At 44.5% G+C, this 13431-nt stretch overlaps 1 protein-coding gene across 1 annotated transcript in view; it reads right to left on the bottom strand.

The window, feature by feature from the left end:
* Positions 1 to 13431, bottom strand: part of Ankh (ANKH inorganic pyrophosphate transport regulator) — a 133093-nt gene that overhangs the window by 68509 nt on the left and 51153 nt on the right. The window lies entirely within an intron of this gene.

Below are 13431 nucleotides of genomic sequence, written 5' to 3'. Positions count from 1 at the left end.
ATAAAGCTCATTGGACTGAAGCTTCCAGGTTGGTCTCCAAAGAAGAGAAAAAGAACTCAACTTTATGTTCCTCTTCTCTGCCTTCTAATTCTCACTTAAAGGAGCAAGTAGGTACCTGGAAAAGACCCTGCCAAAGTCGGTACAGCCCCAGCCAAGCCTCTACTGCCTCCATATGGTGCATGATGATGAAGTTGCCCCCAAGATGCAGGCCAGAGGCCCAGCACTGCCTGACTAGAGAAGGCGTGTGGCCATCCCCAGAGCTCCTGCAGTGGCCCCAACCCAGTGCTGAATCTTCCACGCAAGCTGGGTTCTATTTTTCCTTAGTTTCTGTCCATCTTTTCAATATCTGAAGCTTCCAAGAACGTGAAATTCCCAAGAAACTACCCACTGCCAAAGGAGTTACTGATGCCTTTGTGAGTGCTGTGAGGTTTCTTTTCAGAGAGTCCGAAGTGAAGCACACTAATGTATGAGCTCTAGATCTTCCCAGTTGAAATGGAAACTATCTTTTTTTTTTTTTGGTGGTGCTGGGGATTGAACCCAGGGATTTGTGCATGAGAGGCAAGCACTCTACCAACGGAACTATATCCATAGCCCTGAAATTGAGACTATTTTAAAGCATCATTTAGGAAAACATTAATATAAATGTGTGTTGGGAGAAGAGCATTCTTGATCCTCCAGTAAAACTCCTTACTGTAAGTTTACTATTTAAAAGCGATCAGTGTCAAGCAAAAAAAAAAAAAAAAAAACTAGAAGCCTTTCTCCATCTCAGATGGACACACATTCTACGTTTCATTAGACCAATAAACTGATTAGAACAACATCAGACTAAATAAGCAGCCTCTTTCCCATTACAAGAGAGACAAAACCCTAAATTTCTCTGGAATAATTCAACCAGTATTTTTAAATGGTAAAAAAAAAATAATAATAATAACATTTTGTTGGAATACACAAAACAAGATCCCAATAAATGGAGAAGCACCCAACTGTATTTCCTGAGGAGCAGACAATGTCCTGAATATGTCAAGGGATCGTTCTGAATTCACCTGTAAATCTAATGGAGTTTCAGTCAGAATTCCAACAATGTAGACTTTCTTCGGGACCTAGGCCAAATGATTTTTAACTTCATACAAGAGAAAAGCCAAGAAAGACATGCAGTCCAGTGGGGGCAGAGGGGGCTGGTCTTACAGGATGGTGAGTGGTGGAGAGGGCAGCTCGTGGGACATGCCCCACCTCAACAGCAGAGGAGACTGCCAGCCCCCGTGAAAAATTAAACAACCGATAGAACCTGGTGCTAGCCCAGATTAGGTGTGACAGCAAATTTGTATTATTGGCAGGTGTGTAAACTGCTGTGACTTTTGAGGAAAAAGAACATGTCAAGAGGTATTAAAGTGTAGCGACTCCCTGATCCGGTAATCCCTTCAGAAATCTATCTAAACAAAAGCCCTGGGACACGATGACATGCATACCACGACATCATTAAAGCACTCTGTAATGTCAGACGGCTGACAACCCTCAACTGTCCATCAAGGTGGGAAAGGTAAGTGATCATGGCGGATCCACACAGTGGAGTGTTACACAAGAAGCATGAAGTGGGGCTAAATGTACTGAGCCAGCAGGACGCCCACCACACAGGGACCAGCTGAAGAAGTCACCCTCAGGCAACGTAAGGCATTCTGTGAGGAAAATGAAAAGCCTCCAGAATGTGGAAATACATTTGTGTGATCTAAGCAGAGGGAGAGGGAGACATCCACACCAAGCTGCTAATACCGGCTAACTTAGCTGGGAGTAAGAGGGGCAGGAAGGGGGAAATCATTAACTTTACACACATCTGCACTATTTTACTTATTACAGAGGGAAGATGTTACTTTTATTGTTTACAATGACGAAAATAAAAGCACCTTTTTTGAGGCACATAAAAACAAATAAAATACCTAAGTTTCTAGGGTGCAAAGCCAAATAACTACTTCTCATAGAAAATGTTGGCGTATTGCTTCAGGCAGGCTTTAGTGATCACCAGGGAGGATAGCTCTAAGCAGAGGCCTCCCTGCTCATCTCCTTGAACAAAGGCCATGATTTTCAGTGCTAGGAGCTAGGCACTGGCCAGAGGTCAGCAGTGAGGGTCCAAAGCCTACACCTCAGGCCTGAGAAAATGCAAGGATCTTCTCTATGCTTAACTCCGCTTCCTACAGCCACTTTGTTTAAACTCTTCATGGCCTGTTTCCACATTTCTTGATGCCGCACTTAAGTCAAGATTTGTTTACAAATAGGCAAAACCATCGCGACACACGCTTTGGAGCACAGAGTCATTTAACCCAGTCTGCACGTCCGCCAAGGCTTCGTGGAGTCCTAGGAACTTAACAGGACTATCGGTCCTGCCTTGTTAAACCTCTCGTTTTTGAAGCCCAGTCTTTGAATCTCCTTGCTGTCATCTTCACCCGGTTGAAATGCCAGCTGAAGGTCTTCCTCTCACCTTCTGCAGAACCTCCCAGAGCAGGGTCATGCCACTGCTCTCCCAGGAGGCCTCCTCTAACTAATCTGAGCACCATGACCGCTCTCCGTGCAGGTACTAATGTCGTCATTTAATTATGCACAGAATTCCTTTATTCAAATACACTCAGCCAGTGTGTGTGTCTGCCTGACCCCACCCTCACGCCTGATCAATGCCCATGTTGACTTTCTGTGGCCACTACCTCGTGTACAGGGACAGCAGAGAGCACAGTCTCAGGCAGACACAATGTGCTCACAAACCTTAGAATTGGGGATTGGCATGTAACAGTGACTGGCTGATAATTATCATAAGGATCAGGGTGTGTTGGTATGAGAAGAGGGAGAACAGATTCACAGAGCACAGGATGCAGAAGATGGGGGCGGGGAGGGGGGGAGAAGTCGGGAAAGATAGGGAGAAACACTCATGGGGCTATCACTGAACACATACCCAGATGTAGGAGGTAAGTAGACGACCCACAAGATGGGATGATAGTTCTAACTGACCAACATAAGTGGGAAAGGGACTTCAGAACTAAGGTTTATGAGCTGGGTGCAGTAGGGGAGGCCTGTAATCTGAGCAACACAGGAAGCTGAGGCAGGAGGATACAAGCTCAAAGCCAGCCTCAACAACTTAGCAAGGCCTGAAGCAACTTAAAAAGACCCCGTCTCAAAATATAAAGGACTGGGGATGTAGGTAAGGTGCCTCTGGGCTCAATCTCCAGTAAAGGACAGATTTAAGGAATGTGCTGTAAGTAACCACGTAAAGAGGGGGAAAGCATGTTTCCCAGGTCCCAAGGTTACCTGGGGCTCTTTAGGTATAACTACAACTCAACCCACTTGGTATTATATACGACAACCTTTCTTGAGGATTTTGAGCATCATTCCGACATTACTGTTAAAACTGTTTAACCAAATCTCACTCTGAGGCTTTCTTTGGCTTAAAAGCACTTTTTGAAAGCAAATTTAGTAGTCCTGAATCTCATCTGGGTCCAATGCAGTTCCTCCAAACCCATGATGTGCTTCCAGATTGGCAGGGATGAAAAAGCTAAGCCCCCTTTCCAAGCTGTGTCTCTTCGGAAATTTTCTGAAGTGTTCAGTATTTTGGCTTGGCAACTGCTCCTGAACACCAAGAAATACATCAGAGCAAACATTCCTTCTTATTTTACTCAGAAAAATCTCCCAGGGTCATTTGTTAAACTTCAAGATGACCAAATGCAGATTTTTAAAACTGCACTTTAAGGATTAACAACAACAATAATTCTGGACCTTGAGTAGGACACAGATCTTCTCATTGTGTAAAATTAATAACTCTGATGATATATGTGCTTCAAAGGAAGCTTTTGGGTGCCTTTCAATTCCACAATATAGAATATGGTGCTTTCTCACATGTTAAAACACATTAAGATTCTCCCCTGATTTTTTTTATAACAAAAATGTTTCCCTATAGTTATTTACTTCTGGTGAAGAGGAAAGTAAACAAATAAAATGACAAGCTATTTTATCACCTGGCTTTTAATCCTCTCAAGCACACGTGGAACCCCAGATTAGTCCTAGGTGACTGTGTTACATGTTTTTGGCTGATGCAAAAATTGAAGAATTCAAAGAGAAAAACACTGATGAGGAAAAACAGGAAGTCCTAACTTTGAAAAACACTCAAGTCACCTTCTATGCAGGCCACAAAAAGATTAGACAAACTAAGAATTTGTTGACATTGGCTTGTAGATTTTGAAGCAGGGTAGAACCTTAAAAATATATCTGGAATGAGGCCAAATCACTTATTTACTGCTTCTTTTCTTTTTCTCTTTTTGTCAAATACATTTAAACACAAAAACTGCTAACCAGAACTATAAAATTATTTTCCCATTCATCCCTGAAAAGATTAAAAGAATTGTTTTCAAGTACCCTCTGATGTGAGTACAGGGGTCTGTGCTGGACATTATTCTCTTGAGTTATCACATCTTATTTGATCTGAAAACCCAGCAAGTGTGGGGTCTTAGTTGTTGTGAAAGATGAGGAGATGGGGCTTATGGGGTTCTGGTGTCTAAATCCAAACAAGGAGGTGAAAAGCCAGTAAATTCCAAGGTTTGTATCTGAGTTTCTGCATATACCCGCTGTGCTATCTTAGGCATATGACAACCTCTCTGAGATTCAGTATCCTCAGTAAAATCGGAATGCTTCCCCAAATCTGTCACCCTTGGAGCAGGGTTTAGGGTTAATTAATTAATATGATGTAGCAGCGGAGGCAAATCTTCAACACTCTCAGCCTCCCTGAACAAGGACAGTGGTAAAGCCATGGTTTGGAGACGTGAGTCCTAAATCAGAAACTCTGGCATGTGCAGGCTCCCAGCAGACCTCGAGGTGCAATTCTGGCTCAGAGAAGACTGGACACAAGGCATGAAGGTCTCTGGCATTTTTGAGAGTCTTCTGGAAGTTACTGACTGTTTAGAATAGCCACAGCCTATGGATCGGTTCAGACCAAACATGACTTCCCCATCACTCTGGTCACACTTGCATGACCCCTCAGTGTGGTCTGAAGTGGGATGGCAAGACCCCTAACTTTGGGATGGAAGGCTCAACTGAGTGACCAGCAGTGACCATGCTGACCCAGACTGCTTGAGATGTAATGATTCTGCTCAGTGGGAAGGAGAGGGATAGCAAGAAGAGGAATGGCAGAAACTGCTTGGCTATTTCCCTAACAATACAAAATTACAGCTTGGACGAAGTCAGTTTAAAAGTGCCTTCTCTACCCAACCCCTCTGCAGCATAGCCAGGGTCCTCCAGCTTTCCTAAGGCTTTTCATATTCTTTTTTAAAACATGGTTCCCTTACTTTACAAAATGAGTAAACATCAGTTTTGAATAAATGCAGCCACCCAGACAGAAGTTAAGCAAAATCAAGCAAACTTCTCATCACTCAATGTTTTGCCTCATGAATCTGACAGCTTTAGAAGGAGATGTGCAGGAGGTGTGCAACGAGGCACTGGTTTTACATTTGCAAAAGCAGCTTCCGACCATACCTCCCCAAGTCAAGTCTCCCCCAGGGCCTCTGCGTGGCACCCACCCAACTCTTCCCTTACATGCCAACAAATCTCTGCCACACGGGTGCCACAGTGAAATTGGCCCTCATTGCAATCACTAAAGGAACAAGAGGTTGTTTAGAATCTATCGTGTGTTTGGTGCTGTCCAAAGCAAGGAGCATGGCTCAGGATCCTCTAAAAGGGAGTCTGTGCTTCCAGAGAGGTCACAACTCTGAACGCAACATACAAAGGACATTGAGGTGCTAAGAGCAAACCGAGTGCTTGGGGAGGACAGGGAAGGGTCCTGATCTGCAGAGGAGGCTGAGGGCTTTGAGGGGGTGGTGGGAATGACCAGGCTCAGCCTGCTCTGGTCTCACAGAGGGGCGAAGGGCAGACTGGTATCTAGACAAGAGACCGGTGCACCAGGCTGGGAGTTCAGGTTTATGTGATGGGCAACAGGAAACCACGGACCTGAGTGTACAGTGTCTGAAGACCGACCCGGTGGGACGTGTACAAGGGACTAGAGAGGTAAGTCAACAGAATCAGAAGCCAACTCCTGTCGTGGCACGCAGGCGAGAGATGCTCCACCGGGACCCATGGGGATACTGGGAAAGGGAAATGTGACAATGTATATTTTTATGTGAGATATGAATCTGCCACCTGTCACGAGTCGCCCATGGGCTGTGTGTGGACTATGTTGCACATAGTAGCCTAACGAGGGGATAAGTGTGGCATTGGGAACCCCCCGTGGCACCCCCACAGGGACTGTTCACCTAATGCAGGTGACCTTCCCCCTCAAGCTCTGCCTGAGATCCCACACAGCACCTGAGATGGGTGTGACCTGCCAAGATGTCAATCAACCTGACAGCAAGACACACGAAGCAAGACTCTGCCCTTAAAACCTCTCCCCTGCCTTTGATGTCGTCCCCCCCACCCCCATGTAAATAAAGCAAGTCAAGTGCAGGCTCCATTTTGCAAGTATAGAAGCTCCGACCATATGATTGGCTTGCTTGTCCCACCCCTGCTTTTGAAAATACTTTCTGTGTCCTGTGGTTCTTTTGCAGTTTTATTTTTCTTAGCTTTTATTTCTTGGCCAGCCCATTCCACTGAGGGCAACCCCATTTCCATCACCTGCGTGGGAGTGGGCGAGAGCCACCAGCATCCTCCTTCCCTGTGCTCATCTCCCGGAGGGAGGACTGTCACAGGCTCCTTCCTCCTGTACCGAGGTGGTCGATGGACACCGACTAAAGGGAAGACATTTCAGGACGGCTGGCAGAGGCAGCGCAGGGCATCACCACCTGAGACTGGGTGCCGGAGACTGCAAGCTGGAAACACTCCCTGGGCCGACCACCCATTCTTGCAAGATAAAGGCAAAGCAATACTTAGTTACCACAAAGCCTAAAATAAAGGAGAGGTGGATGTTCTTATCCAAGTTTGAAGGGTGAAGAACAGGTTGGCGGAGTCAGGATGTCTCAGATTCAGTCTGCCTTGACCTTGACGTAAATCCGGGGACTCTAGGCTTGAAAGAAGCTTGGAGGGATGCTATGAGATGGTGAAGACCCAACAGGGACCCACCTCTGTCACTCGTTCAACCCACATCAACTCTGCCTACGTGCACGATAGTTCACACGATTCCGTGTATCCTAGACCCCAAGCAGGGCCAATCCCATGATCCTGAAAAACCCTCTGTCTCTGGTGACTTTGCCCAGTAGCTCATGGGAATTTCCCAAATTTCCAGGGTGTAGGGCCTGTGCAGAACTGGCGGCAAGGTGGGTGGTAGGGGATCAGAGGCCACTGAGACCTCTGGACATGGAGCGCAAGAGTTCTGCAGAGGTACAACAGGGTAAGAGGTAAGAAAGATGTCTGGGGGGACGAGGAGGCAAAGGTCAAGCAGCCAGCACCAGATTTTCAGGGATAGTTGCTACAAGTCTCAGTGGCTGTTCCACCTCCACTGACTCAGCTCCTCTGCCCTGGGAAAACTCAGTCCCACATAAGGTCTGATGAGAGAAGTTTGCAAGCGATGACTAGGGGGCTGGCCAGCCAGTGGCCTTGGGAGGCAGCAAGCAAGGCCCTGGCAGGAGCAATCTCCTGTCCCTTGGCTTCTTCCTGGGGCAGTGAGGCCTCTCCCTCGACATCTGCTATCATTGCATTTTTGTATTGCTGACTGTTGAACAATGAATGGAGCCACCGCCCACAGGGTGAAAAATATTTTTCTCTAAGTGGAAGAAGTAATGCTAACCAATGATCCATTCCGGCCTGCAAAGCAAATGTGTTTGCTAAGCTAACACTTATCTGATAGCAGACTTGTGTTGGGATAAACAGAAATATCATTAGGATCTGTTTACACTGGTGAGAACCAACTCTCCCAGGCTGCTGGGCGGGGGAGTCAATGCCACTGACTGCAGGGCTCCCTTCTCTTAGGCTGTGGATAACTGGTTTGCAAACTCCCAGGAATCCTCATGATTTGGGCAGGAAATCTCTGTAGGGGAGTATCTGGAGAATACCAACCCATCCTAGGGCAGCAGAACATATTTTCCAAGGACACCATTTTAGCCACAGTGGAGACTTGAGTTACTCAAGCTGGAGCTGAATGTGGCAGTTTCTTGTGTGCCCAGCGCTGGTGATGGATCCAAGGTGTGGCACACTGGGACACACAGATCAGGGAAGGGGGGTAGAGAGCAGCCCTGACCAGGAACACGAATGTGGGGGCTCTGGGGTGCCTGATGAAATGCCGCTTCTCTCCCTCTCCTTTCTTCTTTCTCACACTAATTACCTAACAGATCTCCTACCATAAGAATTCCTTTGTTTACTGTTAGATCACAGTCTAAAGATAAATGTCCCCAGATTTATTAACTGCTGCAATTTGGAAATATGCGTGGTTAAAAGTTGGCTCCCATAGGCAGATCGCTTCTTAAGGTACAGTTAATTATCTTGCCCATGGAGCTGTTAAGCATAATAAGCACATGAGAGAGCCTGCTACAATAATGAGCTTGCTTTTTTAACAGATACGGCCTTCTAATTTCCATCCAAGGCTTGGAAGCAACCCGTTTTCTTTTCTGGGAATTATGTTAAGGCTGCATTTAGCATTACATTGTCCAAGGACTTCAAAGAAATATATGTATGTGTGTGTGTGTATATATATATATATCGCAATTGCTTCTGTATAAGGTGAGGCAACAGAAATGGAATTCCTTCTGTGCTGTGAAAGGCAGACTCCTGTGTTCCCTTTGCTGTCCTGTGCATTTTCTGAGATAATGAAACTAGAAGGTGGTGCAAAGAAACAGTGTGTGTCTCAGACAAAAAATGCCTGACCCAGGCCTGGTCCATTGTGTGTCCACCCACTGCATCTCTCTCACCACACACCAGGGCAAACAGCTGCCCTTTTTCTTTTTCTTTTTTTTGGAACTGAGTCCTTCATGTTTGTGCACAAAAATATTTTCCATTTTCTTTGTGGCATGCTAATGACAATATAAAGTTTGGTCACCAACTTGGAGTCATTACTGTCAAGTATGAAAATGTAGCTAGCAACAAGAGTAGGAAAAATGCTCCTTCAACAAAGGTAGTGAAATTCAACCATGACTGTGAAACACTGCTGCCCACTGATTGATTAGGCAGTATTTTTTGCATTTGAAAAAATAAATACAGCTTTTATCCTGACTTAAAGAAACCCCTGTTACAATACTTTGTGGTCCTTAAACTCATTTTAAGTGAAAATAATATCAAAATCATGAAATTGATTAATAGAAAAATTTAAAACCAAGAAAGAAATGCTGAAAAAAAATATATATATATTTTGTACCAGGGATTGAACCCAGGGGCACTTAATCACTGAGCTACATCCCCACCCCTTTTATTTATTTATTTATTTTTTGAGACAGGGTCTCCCTAAATTGTTTAGGGCCTTGCTAAGTTGATGAGGCTCACTTTGAACTTGCAATCCTCCTGTCTCAACCTCCCAAATTGCGGGATTACAGGTGTGTGCCACTATGCCTGTGAAAATGCTGAATTCCTTCAGCAAACACTCTCCATTTTCAAAATGGGGAATATACAAAAGACACTGCAAAAGCAGATTACAGTTGAAAATGTAGAAAAGCAAATATTTTGATCTGAACTCAGAGAATGAAGGGTTGAGTAATTATTCATTATACCCTGATACCTTACTAGTGTCCTGTTCCATAGAGCATTTTATAATTAAAATCATTTGGGACACATTTTTCCTTCTAGATTGTTAGAGTCGACCTCAGCTGAAAAAAAAAATCCAATGTTTTGATTTGGTATTTTATAAAGAAATTTATATCTATGCCTCCTTATGTATATATATTCAGATAGATATGTAAGTGTATATATGTACAAATAAATACACATTATATAAAACACACACGCACACACATACACATAATATTTAACTGAATCACTGGACTAAATATTTATCTACCAGGTTGCTCCATTTCTCTCTTATCTTTTTTTAGGACCTTATTTGATTTTTATCTTTTTCTAGGACCTTATTAGATGCCTTCTTTAACTTTATGTTCTTAAAGTTCTCTAAGACCTCTAGGACATCAATTCTACTGCTCTGTCCCCTCCCTACCCTAAGAGTCAGAGGTCTGGAGAGGTGTTACCAGTTCCCATTCTGAAACTCCCTGGATCTGGAAGCTGACTTGATAACACTGTGCTTCTGACAGCACTTTCCCGGCTGGGAATGTAGCTCAGTTGGTAGAGTGCTGGCCTCACATACACAAGGCCCTGGGTTCAATCCTCAGCACCACACACACAACACACACACACACTCTCGATCTTCACTACTTTCTAAGGAAAACTATTGTCCAGATGCAAACAGGTGCTATGTACAAAAAAGGCTTTAGAGTTGAAGTTACTGTAGAAAGCTGTTTTTCTTAAGCTACAGAATTTCTCAAAGACTTTAATTGGCCAATGTGTGCTTTAAATCTCCAAAGGGCCAATGGAATTATTAGTTTCCCATGTTTTTGCCTTTAGAACCCTATTTTTGAGATCACATCACATAATCATCCCTGGGACATTGGGATGCTGCCCTGGCCTCAGCTCCAACACTGTGAATCTAGGCAGGGTAGGGTCAGTAGATCCAACCAGAAGGCCAGGAAACAGGGTGTCTACAGCAGCCCTCCAAAGCCCAGGTCTCAACCTTCATCACTCTTCTCAGTCTACATGGAATCCACTTGACGGGTCCCTTCCAGCACTCACATACTGTTTAGCTGTGTGATGTGTATACTGAGTGGCAAGGTAAGATTTGTTATTGTGTCAGGTGGCCAACAGTGTAAAAGCCCCATCTAGGATGGAGCTGCAGAAGGCAGGGGCTGAAAGTCAAGGACTTGAAGCTCTTTCAGGTCTTTAGTGTCAGCGTCCCAGTGTATTATATTTTCTCTTTAGCCTAATTATCATATTTTATACCTCTTCTTCTCTGTGCTCTCTTGATCTTAGGGAAATCAAGGTTTCTGGTTCTCCTATGACCATGGTGATGTTCACATCTGTTCCCTCTCCAGCCAAGTGCTGCTTCCGGAGCTCCTCCTCTGACACCTCTCCAGACCCCTCTGACTCCACACTCTTTAAAGATGACAGCAGCGGCAGAGGCAACAGCAATGACCACCACTCGTCATCAGCAGGGAATGTGTGGCGAGCGTCATCACTTGGTCCTACAGAAATCTTAAGGTAGGGATAGAGCTCAGTGGTCAAGTGCTGCATCTACAAGTTCATGTACAAGTTCAAGTGGCAAAGTGCTGCAGGTACTGGGTTCAATACCCAGCACTGTCCAAAGAAAAAAGAAAAAACAAAACATATGAAGCAGATCCTATTATTTCCCTGATTCCATATGCCAAAGAAACAGAGGTCAGACTCTACACCCCAGATTGCAAAGCACAGCTAGGATCAAGAAAGCCAGTCTGAATCCTGCCTGTAATAGACACTCCTCTACATGCCCCCCCTCGACCATTCTCAAGCCATTCTCTCATGGTTTGCTTGTCGCAGCCCCAGGTGGCTCCAAGTTCCAGGCATGCAGAGCTGTGTCCTCTATTTGTCAAATGGCAGAATGAAGAGATGTTTTTAGTCTCTGACTGAGGGGCAGGCAGGAAGCAGGGAAGGAGGAGGCCGGAGTGTGTGTGTGCCCACTCTGACTGTTTTGTTTCTTCAGCAAAAGTAAAGTGATTGTCAGGCATGGACTAGAAATGTGGTTGGAGCCTCATTGGGTTTGAAGACTGAACAATTTTATAAAATGACTGGGGACTTTTCTAAGCAAAATATACCTTTGCTAGGTGTGTACACAGCAGAGGAAATGGATAACTTTATATTATTTTGAGTAGGGGAATAGACTCACTATCAGTGCTCACTGATGGTTTAACCAGGGGACGGATGCTGGGTGGCAAATCAGCAGGCCCAGGATCTAGTTCTTTCTCTGGTACAACTGGCTTTGGGATATTGGGGAAGTGACTGGGTCCACCTCAAGTGACTCTGATGTCCTTTGAGGTTCTCCATGTGATTCTTAGTATGTGTAGGCGAGCCTGAGGCTGCTGGAGATGACCAAGGATTGACTTTTCAGTCTTTTTTGCTCTGGGTATTGATACTCAGGCATCTAGCTTCCATGGAATTGGCCTGACGTTCCTTAATGACCCTGGTGTTTTCTATGGACTCAATGTATACATTTTCCCCACAATCAGATAGACTGACTAATTGGCACGTTATCAAAGCTGGATATATAATAACTCTGTAGATGGTTCCAAACAACTGGAAAATATTCACCGTCCCTTGCCTCGGAAGTTAAAATAACACTGCCACTGGATGGCATGGGCTACTGCTTGCTTAAGTACAGCCAAACTCCCTGTCTCACCAGGGGTGGCTCAACCAGCTGTTCTGACTCTTCTAGATCCCAAAGTTTGTGTTTCTAAGTACTCACATTATCACTTAGTTGGGTGTTTTGAGAAGATACATGTAACATTAAGAGGTAATTTCTGACTTGTTCACAATTTATGTAAATATATAAAATTTAAATTATATAAAGTAGATACATAGTTTAAATATATAATAGATACATAGTTAATATGATACATAGTTAATATAAGTACACTGTACAAAGTAGATACATAGTTAATACAAGTAGCTACATAGTTACATTCAACTTCAAAGCAGCTTTGTAATCATGAAATAGGATTCTTCCACTCTTCTGCTATTTCAACGTTCTTGGTTTGAAAACTCTTAGGATACAACCAGCCTAATTCAACAATAATCGAATAAAAGTAAAACACTGGTCAGTTAAAGGGGATCATCTCTACTGTAAAATCTCCTCCCCCTTCCCACAAAGTACTCTGAACACACTTCCCCATGTGCGTGGATGTGGCATGGTGGATCCCGGCATCGGGTGGATCCACAGGACACTACAATTTAAAAAAAAGTGGACTGTAACTGGATTGAAGAGAGGTTGGTGGAGTGGAGGGAGGGAGAGCGGGGGGCAGGGGGAAGTGCTGGGGACTGAACCGGAGTGGGTTGGGTTCCATGCTTTTGTGATTTTGTCAAGGTGTATCCTGGTATTGTATCATAACTTAAAAAGAATAATAATTTTTTAAAAAAAACATATTTGGGTGGGTGAGGGGAGTCAGTCCACATAAGCCTACTGTTTATTCAGGATTAAAACTAGATACTTGAGTGCTTAAATGGAATATTCACCCCAAATTTAATAATAATTACTCAATAGTTACCTGGGGGTTCAACAGGACCCCCGTAGGGTGGTCTCTGAGGAATGTTTGCCTCCTTCTCATTGTCATGCTACAAACCCTCTTCTTAGGAGGTTGGGGAGGCCTGACTGTGGCTGTGGAAAGAGGTTGCCTCCCTCTGCTAGGAGGGCAGGAAAGACTCTGAACCACTAAGAACGGTGCAGGGTGAGTTCCTGTGTGTGTTCCCCTTGGCGGT

The sequence above is a fragment of the Ictidomys tridecemlineatus genome, chromosome 1 (genome assembly GCF_052094955.1).
Source record: "Ictidomys tridecemlineatus isolate mIctTri1 chromosome 1, mIctTri1.hap1, whole genome shotgun sequence".
Taxonomy (NCBI): Eukaryota; Metazoa; Chordata; class Mammalia; order Rodentia; family Sciuridae; genus Ictidomys; species Ictidomys tridecemlineatus.
This window is presented reverse-complemented; position numbering and strand designations above follow the sequence as displayed.